This window comes from Pelophylax lessonae, assembly GCF_965119305.1.
Source record: "Pelophylax lessonae genome assembly, chromosome: 5".
Lineage (NCBI taxonomy): Eukaryota > Metazoa > Chordata > Amphibia > Anura > Ranidae > Pelophylax > Pelophylax lessonae.
In genome coordinates, this window is record NC_138772.1 from 546,449,215 (window position 1) to 546,462,146 (window position 12,932).

Below are 12,932 nucleotides of genomic sequence, written 5' to 3' on the forward strand. Positions count from 1 at the left end.
TGATAAGCAATTCCCAATGTTTAATGAAAAGATTGCAACCACCTGTGTGACCACTTGGTGTCGCAACAAATATACAACCTGTTATCGTAGTAAGGCAAATTGTGTGCAACTTCCAGGGGTTCCTCTCCTCGGCCAAGTAGGCACAGGCTGGCTGGTTTCACGGAGAAAAAAGAGAGGGGAGCCCCATGATGCAGTATATACTTTGCGAGTAATAAAGATGAATGTAGAGACTCACGGTAAGGCTGTCTTTGATCAGTGTAGGTCGTCCGCCGGGAAGCTTCCGCGTTCCACGGCTCGATAATCCAAAACCGGAAGTGACGTTATGACACAATGGACTCCGCCCTACGCGTTTCGTCAGAGGACGTCTGCTGGAGCTGCCTTGTACAGAGCTCATTGTCCGCTTGAGGACACTCCTGAAAACACTGTCCAGTTATTTGTGCTGATTACCTAGGGAATGTAAAAATAATAGTAATTCTATATCATTTCTCATACTGCTGTAAAAAGTTTTACAATTAAAAAAGAAAGGGGATCTGTAAATAGCTTTGCAAGTTTGCATAATTAAATTCCTGACACGTTACCATATACAGCGATAGTATAATTTTTCGGAAAAGCTGCACCCTTTATCAATAACCACTTCCCACCCAATGGTGTCATATGGCATCAAGGACTTTGAGGGTCCCTCATATATCCCCCTTTAGAGCAGGCCAGGGCCCCCATTGATCTTTAGTCTTCTCTTTTCACCTATATTCCCTATGCTACTAGGTTTTCCTACACCACCACGTACTCCAGGCTCTCCTTGCAAAGAATATATATATATATATATATATATATATATATATTTAGCCAATATGACCCCCTTTAGAGCAGGCCAGGATCCCGATAGATCCCCTTTAGAGCAAGCCAGGCCAGGGTCCCCAATAGATCCCCTTTAGAGCAGGGTCCCCATAGATTCCCCTCTTAGAGCAAGCAGAATGGGGGGTCCCCCTAGGGTGTGGGACTTTAGCGGCAAACACACTTCCACAATTGAGTAAAATTAAATCATTTTATTAACAAAAATTATTAAAATAGATCTAACACAGATCTAATAATTTTTGTTAATAAAATGATTTAGTTTTACTCAATTGTGGAAGTGTGTTTGCCGCTAAAGTCCCACACCCTAGGGGGACCCCCCATTCTGCTTGTTCAGTTTGCAGGGATGTTGGCAACTCACTTCCAGGCTTTCATATAGCTGGGGTATACAATTTCCCCTCTTAGAGCAGGCTAGGAAATTTCCAGGGGGGGGGGCACTTGTACCCCCTTGTCCCCCCCCCCCCTTGCGGACGCCCATGCGAATAGCTGCTGTTAGCACAAATCGACACCATGCTTGATATGGTCTCAGGATGACCAAATCACATTTCTATTACTACATTGTAATATATAATGAAATAGTTCAACTCAACATAATGCAGAATCAGTGGGAACCCTGAGCTTGTTACTTGCCACCAGATGCCGCGTGTCACTTTTCACCCTTCTACTTCGAAAGAAACACCAAACAAATCTCTTGCGCTTGAAGGAAGGTCTCACAAGGGCTAAGCCGAAAGTTCTCTGTCCGGGCTGATTCTGATGAAATGCTGCCTTGCTGCCCTCACAAGACTGGGGGAGTCTGGATTACTGGAAACAAGAGTTCACAACGGCCTAGTGTATTATCCTTAAAATAAATATATTTTAATTTGATAAAAGAAAGGTACTCCCAAACAAGTGCTTGGTATAGGCATATCACATAAACAGACTGAAGTGTCCACACTATCTCAACATGGATGAATAAAACGTCCACATGTATGGCTGATGCGTTTTGAGGTTCTGCCTCTTCTTCAGAGCCAACTAAGCTGTCTTTGCCCATCTCTTTATATCTTTATAACAAAGACAAGAGGCAGAGGTGTGGTCAGACCCCTGGCCTGCCCCCACTTTTCACTCTTAGCCTGCCACCAAATGCAGTGTGCCACTTGCCACCTGTAGCCTGCCACTAAATGCAATGCCACTTGCCAACCATAGCCTACCACCAGATGCCGTGCCACTTGCCACCCATAGCCTGCCACACACAGCTGTCACTTGCCACCCATAGCTTGCCACCAGATGCAGTGTCACTTGCCACCCATAGCCTGCCACCAGATGCAGTGCCACTTGCCTCCCAAAGCCTGCCACCAGATGCATTGTGCCACTTGCCACCACCAGCCATGTCACTTGCCACCCATAGCCTGCCACCAGATGCAGTGTCACTTGCCACCCATAGCCTGCCATCAGATGCAGTGTGGCCCTTGCCACCCATAGCCTGCCACCAGATGCAGTGTGCCACTTGCCACCCATAGCCTGCCAAAAGATGCAGTGCCACTCGCCACCCAAAGCCTGCCACCAGATGCAGTGTCACTTACCACTCATAGCCTGCCAACCGCAGCTGAATCACTTGCCACCCATAGCTTGCCACAAGTTTCAGTTCCACTTGCCATCCATAGCCTGCCACCAGATGCAGTGCCATTTGCCAGTGCCACCCGCAGCCTGCCACCAGTCAGGTGAACACCCCTCCCACTGCTGGCTGCCGATGTGACTCCTCCCATGCTGGGGCCAGGGGGGTGTTGCATCTTTAGCTCTGAGAGGTTCATGCTGGGACCTGTAGTCCTTCCCTTTTGGGGGTTCACAACCAGTTCAGGCAGTGAGCCAGAGGCCGGTGGTGAATTACATAAAGCGGGTCTTGGCCGGCCAGGAGTCCACTAGGGCAGTGAGTGACAGTGGCGATGGGGTGGACTTTTTAGGGGGCATGGGATCTGCCCAGGGGGCAATTCTGGGACACTGTATTGTCCTGGAATGAAGGTGCCCGGGACCCAGGAGAGAACTGCCAAATAAGGGACTGTCCCTTATCCAATCTGTGACATGTGGTCACCCTAGTACCAATGCAAAAAGAAAAATATTGTTTTGCAGGATAAGTATAGGCAAGAAAGGAGAGTGATGGGGGCAAGAACTTCTCTTAAGTAGTGATGTCGCGAACATAAAATTTAATGTTCGCGAACGCGAACTTCCGCAAATGTTCGTGAACCGCCATAGACTTCAATAGGCAGGCAAATTTTAAAACCCACAGGGACTCTTTCTGACCACAATAGTGATGGAAAAGTTGTTTCAAGGGGACTAACACCTGGACTGTGACATGCCGGAGGGAAATCCATGGCAAAACTCCCATGGAAAATTACGTAGTTGACGCAGAGTCGGGTTTTAATCCATAAAGGGCATAAATCACCTAACATTCCTAAATTGTTTGGAATAACGTGCTTTAAAACATCCAGTGTGTGTATACGATCAGGTATGATGTTGTATCGATCAGGTAGTGTAAGGGTTATGCCCGCTTCACAGTGACAGACCAAACTCCCCGTTTAACGCACCGCAAACAACCGCAAACAGATCAGAACCGACCAAAATGGGACAGGAACTGGGCTTTAAGGGTTAGGGTTAGGTTTAGTGTTAGGGGATAGGGTGAGGGTTATGGTGAGATACTTAGGGTTAGAGTTAGTAACCCTACCCCTATGCCTCTAACCCTAACCATCTAACCCTAAGCACTAAAAATAACCCTAACCTTAGCCCTAGCCCTAATTCTAATTTTTTTTCTGGTTCTGGACATGCTACAGAGCTGAAACTTCACAGGTACAGTTTTTAGACCCCCCAGACACTAAATCACACAAAAAGTTCTTAAAAATGGTAATTTTTGATAGAGAGCCAATTATTGGAAAAATTAAAAAAAAATTAAAATAAAAAAATAAATAAAAAATGTCTTTGGATTTAGTGTCTGGGGGGTCTAAAAGGTGTACCTGTGAAGTTTCAGCTCTGTAGCATGTCCGTAACCAGAAAAAAATTACGGGTTAGGGTTAGGGTTAGGGCTAGGGTTAGGGGGTTAAGTTTAAGGTTAGAGGGTTAGGATTATGGCTAGGGTTAGAGTTATTTTTATGGCTAGGCTTAGAGGGTTAGGGTTAAGGTTAGAGGGTTAGGGTTAAGGTTAGAGGGTTAGGGTTATGGTTAGAGGGTTAGGGTTAGGTTTAGTGTTAGGGGATAGGGTTAGGGTTACGGTGAGATACTTAGGGTTAGAGTTAGTAACCCTACCCCTACCCCTCTAACCCTAACCCTCTAACCCTAAGCACTAAAAATAACCCTAACCTTAGCCCTAGCCCTAATTCTAATTTTTTTTCTGGTTATGGACATGCTACAGAGCTGAAACTTCACAGGTACACTTTTTAGACCCCCCAGACAATAAATCCAAAGAATTTTTTTTTTTTTTTTCATTTTTTTTTCCATTTTTCTAATAATTGTCTCTCTATCAAAAATGACAATTTTTAAAAACTTTTTTTGCGTGATTTAGTGTCTGGGGGGTCTAAAAAGTGTACCTGTGAAGTTTTGAAGTTTCAGCTCTGTAGCATGTCCAGAACCAGAAAAAAGATCATTTTTCAGTAGAGCAGGGATGGTGGGAACCCTCCTTTTATAACTATATGATCTTTTTTTTCTGGTTCTGGACAGGCTACAGAGCTGAAACTTCACAGGTACGCTTTTTAGACCCCCCCCCGACACTAATCCAAAAAAAGTCATGCCTGCCTCCAAAAATGCCTGATAAATATATAGAAACAAAATAAATAAAAGCAGACTGAAATACCAGCCCTAAAAAGGGCTTTTTGGGGTGCTGTCAGGATACTGTCCTTACAGCAGGAGTGGACACAGAACACTGGCCTAGCTAATGATTTCCCTATTAATTCAGCAGCAGCAGCACTCTCCCTGCTCTAACACTGCAGCTTCAGAATGAATCTAAGATGGATGCTGTCCTTGCTTTTTTTTATAGGAGGTGGGAGGGTCTGGGAGGGAGGGTATGCTGATTGGCTGGAATGTGTCTGCTGACTGTGAGGTACAAGGTCAAAGTTTGCTCAATGATGATGTATAGGAGGCGGACCGAACATCGCATATATTCGCCCGCCGAGGCGAACGCGAACAAGCGAAGTTCGCTGGGAACTGTCCGCCGGCGAACAGTTCGGGACATCTCTACTCTTAAGCTGTCATGTGCTGCATACATGCAGCTCCCTGGCTTATATGTAGAGTGCTCAGCAGTGTGCTGGTATGTGTCTTGGGCTGAGGCAGACCTTAGGCAAGGTGTTTGGCATTTGTCCCAGATTACTGGCTGGTTCTGGGTGATTTGTGTGTGGAGCGGTCATGCACAACAAGGATTAGCTTTGAAACTGAGCCAGGAGCTACAGAGTAATGGTTGACTCAGAAGTAAACACTGCTGAGTGACAAAATTAGGGACGGGGAACAGAATGATTTAACCACTTTGTGTCCAGAGCAAAGTTTTACATTTTTTGCACACCTGTTGAAATCTGCGATTTTTGCTAGAAAATTGCTTTAAACCTCAATCAATAATATATATTTTCTGAAAGCAGAGGCTCTGTAGAATAAAATGGTGGGAGTTGCAATTTTTTATGTTGCACAACTGTTTGTCAAATCTTTTTCAGGAAAAAATAAATTAAAATGAATTTTATTGCACGCATTTATAACATAATACACAAATTGTAAAATTATAAAAGATTTATTAGATCAAGTAAATAGATTCCAGACATATCAATTTTCAAAAATGCCAGTGCCTCTGAAATGTCAAAAACTACATTACCCAAAAAAAGGCAATGTTTCAAGTCTTTACAGCAATTTGGAGTTAACCATGAATGATAGTTCTAGAATTATTGCTCTCAGACATTCGCAACAATTCCTAAAACGAATGGCGCAATCACTGTTTAATCACGTGCCGCAAGTGAAAACAAGCGTGTGTTTGTTTGCTTTCTTTTTAATTTGAACTTCATTGCTATCACAAGGAGGTTAACGCCCCATATATGATATCTTTGGAAGGTTCCCTTTATAGAGACATCAGGGGTCTATTAGACCCCACAATGTCTCCCCTGCCCTCCCCTCCAGCACATGTTGCGCATCCCTCAAGGAGCCACTGGTTTTGATGGTCCCGTTCCCCCAAATTCAGTGCACACACAGCCAGTCACATAGTATTTTTTTCTTTCTCACTGGCTCAAGTGAACATTCTAGGGGTGTCTTTTGTAATTTTATTGCTGAATTGAACTTGGATGGGTGAGAAGGATTATTATTATTATTATTATTATTATTATACAGGATTTATATAGCGCCAACAGTTTGCGCAGCGCTTAACAATAATGAGGGCAGACATTACATTTACACTACAATTTGGAACAAAAGGAATCAGAAGGCCCTGCTCGTTAGAGCTTACAGTCTAAAAGGGAGGGTCAATTGCTACAAAAGGCAATAGCTGTGGGGGGTGAGCTGATGGAGCAAGTGAAACAGCGTTATTAGTTAGTAGCCAGGTAGGCTTCTTTAAAGAGAAGGGTTTTCAGGGATCGTCTAAAGATGGATAGATTAGGGGACAGTCGGACAGATTGGGGTAGAGAGTTCCAAAGAATGGGAGAAGCTCTGGAAAAATCCTGGAGGCGAGCATGGGAAGAGGTGACAAGGGAGCTAGAGAGCAGGAGGTCTTGGGAGGACCGAAGAGAGCGGCTAGGTTGATATTTTGAGATCAGATTAGTGATGTAGCTCGGGGCAGAGTTGTGGATGGCTTTGTAAACTATTGTTAGCACTTTGAATTTTATTCGTTGGGTGAGTGGAAGCCAATGAAGGGATTGGCAGGATAGCATGATATAACCCGAAAGAACTGACTGGACTGAGGACATGCTTCTTTTTTTTAACACAAAAAGGTGCTTTATTGAAGTAATGAAAATACAACAAATAAAAAAGTTTCAGCATACATTCGTAAACTTGTACATTAAGATACATAATATTTTAAGTAATACCGGGGAGGCATAAAGAATAAGATACAAAAGTATAACAAACTCAGTAACCCAGCCACCTATTAGCCCAATATAAGCATGAACTTAAGTCTCATGCTTCTTCTCACTATTCTGACAGAGAGCTTCCACGATGTTTAAAAAAAATGCCTGGGACCTGCTCCTATTAGTAGAACTGAAAACTCCACACAGCCCCGAGTCACAGGATTTAGGTCAGAACTCACAATGCCACAGGATCATCAGCTGTCTCCTCCTGATATCCACCGGACACTCTTCAGTGAGGGAGACAGACTCACAATACCACTGGACAATCTTCCCTCCAGCTCCCACCATGTATGCTTCAGTGAAGTCTCCAGACCATAAGGATAAAATCCCAGACTTTAGAAAATAGTCCCCCCCCCCCCCCCCCCATCTGGGACCTCAATGACTTCCAAGCAGCACCTCCAGAAGACTGCCCAGAGGGGCAGAGCGCCTCAGACTCAGACAGGACTCCACTGGCAGGGCTTAACCCAGGATATAACACCACTGCTCCAGGCTTCAGACTATTTATGGGCTCTCCGGCCACCTACGGGACACACCCCTCCAGAGATTGCCTGGGTCCCCATATATATTTAAGCTGCTGACCCATTCTTCCTCCCACTGTAATTCTAGAATCCTCTAGAACAGTGGTTCTCAACTCCGTGCCTCAGGACCCACCAACAGGCCAGGTTTGCAAGATAACTGAAATACATCACAGGTGATATATTTTGCTGCTCAGTGATTGCATTATTCTAGTCTGCATCTCCCCAAGGTGATACTTAAAATCTGACCTGTTAGTGGGTCCTGAGGACCAGAATTGAGAAAAACTGCTCTAAAATGTTGGGGAAAGCAGTGACAAAGCAGCTCTACAGCTGCTCTTGATCAATTTTACTGAATAGCCAGGATCAGAGCTTTTTTCTCAGAATAGTTGCAGGAACTCCCCCTTTCTGAGTCTCCCCTTGTCTCCGCCCCCTACCCACCTCTGAGCATGGTCCCTTGGTTCTACCCCATACCAACCTCCCACCCACAACAAAATACCACACCCAGCAACAAAAAATCCCCCCACTGCAACATTAGACCCTCCAGTAGATACAATAGCTCTCCCAGCAGTCAGCATTAATAGCCCCTGCAGCAGCCAACAATAGACCTCTACTCCAACAGTAGATCCCTGCCAGCAACATAACACCCCCCAGTAACAATAGATCCACCACCAGCAACAATAGACCCTGCAAATAGGGGAGATAGGTCTGCCACTCAAATATTTTATAAAGTATCTAGCTGTCTCCATCCCTAATTTTGTATAGCAAAAAGGGGGAGGAAATATGGGACTTTGAGTGAGTACAGCTAGATATATATGTTTAATTGAATCAATAACATAAATATCATATAGGACCGCAGAAGGGGCGGAGTCTATTGCGTCATACGTCACTTCCGGCTTGTGGATATCGGACCGTGGAACGCGGAAGCTTCCCGGCGAGACTGTGCTGATCGTGAACAGCCTACACCGTGAGTCTATCCGCTTGTTCTCTGCTTGCCACTTTTGTATACGGCATCATGGGGTTCTTTGTGAAACTAGCCAGCTTGTGCCTGCTCGCTTTGATTGGAAGAACCCCTTGGCAATTCTGTGATCTGTTCCATTACTACTGCTATAAACAGGTTGTATGTGAGGTGCGACACCTAGTGGTTACACAGGTGGATGCAACCCTCCTTCCCTTTTCACTTATTGGGAATTCTCATCACCTTTGCTTATTTGCACCCACAATCTTTTGTAAGAATTCCCATATTCAATTTGAACTTTTTTAACATCATCACATTATACAATCTTTATTTCCAATAAAACACTGTTGTTTTATAGATTTGCATGCACTGTATTTATATTTGGAATAAATTATCACCTCCTCTAATCTTTGTTTATTTATTTGCACTTTGCACTTGGTAAATGCACACTGTTGGATTCAGTGTTTTTTCAAATGGCATAATATTAATTTGTGCACGTGTTTCATTCACTATAATTTGTTTCTGAACCTCACCACTCTGAGTCACTATATTGGTATTTGACACTTTGTCACTCACAGGTAGCGCCGTCTCAACCTCTTTGCACTCTCAATTTACCTCTAACCCCTTGGGGTTTGGTTGTTGGCAGCTTACACCTTATTATTTATTTATATATTTATACACGGTATTTACACCATTCCATAGCGCTGGTCACTTCTGTTTTTTAATAGAGAGAAAAAATGCTTCCACCTGGAAGGGAGCTGATATTTAGTGATGGACGAACATCTGATTTGAAGGTTCGCGAAGGAGATCGCGCAAACTCGATCAAATGATCTCGAACCGCAGGTTCGCAGCGGGTCCTATTTATTTTAATGGCAGGCGAACATGAAAAACCTCGAGGTCATATTTGCAGCCACAGAATACTTACTAGCTGTGCACACATTGTCCCACAACATGGACACATACCAGAAGTATTAAGCAAATCTGCGATCGACAAGCATTCTTTTTTTAGGATAAAGAAGTGTCGGCCAGTACAGGCCCCAAAGATTAGCCAACAGGCGTTCACCTGACAGCAAAGAACTTTGTATTCTTTGGCTGGTGGTACATTAGGCATTCACAGGATACAGAAGTAAGTGTCAGCCATTTCAGGCACCAAAAATTAGCCCACAGGCGTTCACCTGACAGCAAAGAACTTTGTATTCTTTGGCTGGAGGTACATTAGGCATTCACAGGATACAGAAGTAAGTGTCGACCAGTACAGGCCCCAAAAATTAGCCAACAGGCGTTCACCTGACAGCAAAGAACTTTGTATTCTGTGGCTGGAGATACATTAGGCATTCACAGGATAAATAAGTGTCGGCCATTACAGGCCCCAAAAATTAGGCATTCAATGGACATAAAAGGCCTTTTATGCCACTGTATTTACCTAAGACAGGACTATGAATTGTTATGGGTGGTGGCGGATATTTGTGGCCTGTCATGAGGAATTTTAATCACATATGGTCTACTGGTCGCATGTGTTCAATTCCTCCGAGATCCATGCCTCATTAATTTTTACAAATGTGAGGTAGTCAACACTGTCGCAAACTAGGCGGTTGCGCTTATTGGTCACGATCCACACTGCTGCGCTGAACGTCCTTTCGGACAGGACACTGGATGAGGGGCAAGCCAACAGTTCCATTGAAAATTCTGCAAGCTCTGGCCAGAGGTAAAGCCTGCCCACCCAGTAGTCCAGGGGTTCATCACTTCTGAGAGCGTCCACATTGGCCGATGTAGTCGGACACCTGTCGGTATAGGCATTCCCTGATGCTAGATCCAAGGGTCAGCTGTGGATGGGTCGGCTGAAAGAATGATCTCATATCAGAAGTGACCAACACATCTTCAAACCGCCCTCTTCTTGCAGGCACTGTTGGATTGGTACCCGCAACTGTTTCTCTGTGAGTGGAAATTCCTCTGCCAGTGCACGCAAAAGCATAATGCAGCATTTCTCGAAGCAAGGCCTGGAAGTGCTGCATTCTGACAGCCCTTTGATGGTGGTAACATTTCCGCCATTTTTTGTTTGGACTGGGGGTCCAAGTACATTGCCACCCAGTACTGGTTCTTGCCCTTTATGATTTTTATACGGGAGTCCCTCTTAAAACACTGGAGGATGAAGGCCCCCATTTGCACTAAACTGGAAGTCGTGTAGTGGCTTGTCTCCTGCTCATCATCCAGGATAATGTCGTCCTGGTTCTCCTCCCCCCATCCACGGACAACACCAGGGATCCCAGAAAGGTTTAAAGCATGCTCTTCTTGCTCCTCATCCGCCTCGGCACCATCCTCCTCTGACTCCTGTTGTTGACTTGTCTCAGATGGAGTAGCCCCCCCCCCCTGCGAATTCATCCAGCATTGCAACTTCCTCAACTTCCTGCTCCTGCTCCTTGATGGCTTGATCAATGACATGACGTAATGCATGCTCCAGAAAGAAGGCGTAAGTTACGATGTCACTGATGGCGCCCTGGCTGCGACTGACCAGTTTGGTGATCTCATTAAATGGCCACAGAAGTCTGCATGCGTCGCGCATAAGCAGCCACTGGCACGTTGAAAAAAACCAAGCTCCCCAGAACCTGACCTGTCCTGCCGCAGAGTTCGTACAGGTAGTCATTAACTGCACATTTGTGCTGGAGCAGCCTATCAAGCATATACAAGGTTGAGTTCCATCGCATTAGGCAGTCACAAATAAGACATCTGACGGGCAGGTTGTGTCACCGCTGAATGTCAGCAAGGCAAGCCATGGCTGTGTAAGATCTTCTGAAATGGCCCTGAGATTTTCCTGGCCTGCCTCAAGACGCCCTGGACCCCAGGGTATTTGACAACCAATTGCTGCATGACCAAGTTCAGGACGTGTGCCATGCATGGCACATGTGCAATTTTGCCCTGTTTCAACGCGCTCAGCAGATTGGCACCGTTGTCGCACACCACTTTACCAACTGTCAAATTGAGCAGTGTTAGCCACTGATCTGCCTGTGAACGCAAAGCTGAAAGGAGTGCAGGACCAGTGTGGCTCTTGGCTTCCAGGCACAACAGACGCAGTACAGCATGGCAACGTCTCACCTGGCATGAATCGAATCGTTTCTGGGGATCTTGGGGCGGCGCAACGGGAGAGACGGTAGCAGTGGAAAAGGAGGAGTCAGCCGAGGAGGAGAGGGAGGATGGAGTAGGAGGAGGAGAACAAGAGGCAGGCCTGCATGCAATCCGTGGCGGTAAAACCAAATCTACAAGGGTGCCACGGGTTACATGCTTGACGGCCGTCAGAAGGTTCACCCAGTGGGCAGTAAAAGTTATATACCTTCCCGGCCCGTGTTTGCTAGACCACGTGTCTGTGGTCAGTTGTATCTTGGCACCAACATTGTGTGCCAGAGATACATTCACTTGCCACTGAACATGGCCATATAGCTCTGGGATGCCTTTCTGTGAGAAATATTTCCTTCCTGGGACCTTGCATTGCGGTGTTCTAATGGCCACAAATTTCCAAAAAGGCCTCCGAGTCCACCAGTTTATATGGCAGTAGTTGGCGGGCTATCAGTTCCGACAAGCCAGAGGTCAACCGTTGGGCAAGAGGGTTATCCGGCGTCATAATTTTTTTACGTTCGAACATTTGGGCCACGGAAGCCTGCCTTTTTCCAGAAAAACGTGAGGACGCGAGGACGGCATGATGGAAGGTGGAGTGGAGGACAATTGTGGGGAGAGAGGAGAAGAAGAGGCTGGACGGTGAGAGCCTGGAGTGTGGCTTTGTGGGTCCTGACGACGTTGTTCCCACTGGGCTCAGTGACACGTTAAAAAAAGCCCACACTGCAGAGCCATGTGCCGGCATCCTGGGAGGGCCAGATGTGACCGTACTTGGTCAATGGCTCGCTCCTAATACATTAACAGTCTGGTTTGTCCCTCCTGTGCAATGTAAGTTTGGCCTGCTTCTCCTCCCTATCTGCTGGTCCATCTCTCCCTCTGAACTCCCCTCCTCTTCCTCTCTTGTGGGCACCCACGTGACATCCATAGACACGTCATCATCGACGTCGCCTTCCCCACCATTAACATTAGAGATCTCGAAGTAGGCAGCAACAGCGGGGACCAACCGCTGATCTGGGTACTGTCTTCAGACTGCTGAGTGGCGGCTGTTGCTACCTCATCTTCCTGATCCGATGCCAAGAATGGCTGCGCATCGTAAATGTCTTGTGATGGATCAGAAAATAATTCCTGTCATTCAAGCGGAGGGTATATTGTGATGGTGGTGTTGGTGTCTTTGGGGGTGCACACAGCAGAGAGTGAAGAGGATGAGTAGAGAGGATGAAGAGGGTGCAGAAGAGGAAGGCTGAGTGAGCCACTCAACCAAGTCTGGTGCATCCTTTGACGTAATCGAACGCACCTTCTGCAACTTCCCACTTTCGCTCCGGCCCTACCCCTACCACCCCCACGGAAGGGCTTGCCTCTTCCTCTGCCTGTCATTTTTTAAATGACCCTTTGATAAAAGTCTCTAGAGAAGCACAGTATATGTGGAAGAAGGTATATGACACCCCGCTTCAATCT

General features: G+C 45.9%; 1 protein-coding gene across 1 annotated transcript in view; it reads left to right on the forward strand.

Moving 5' to 3' along the window:
• Positions 1-12,932, forward strand: part of LOC309555533 (cytochrome P450 2C25-like) — a 55,789-nt gene that overhangs the window by 10,006 nt on the left and 32,851 nt on the right. The gene's annotated exons all lie outside the window — the stretch shown is intronic.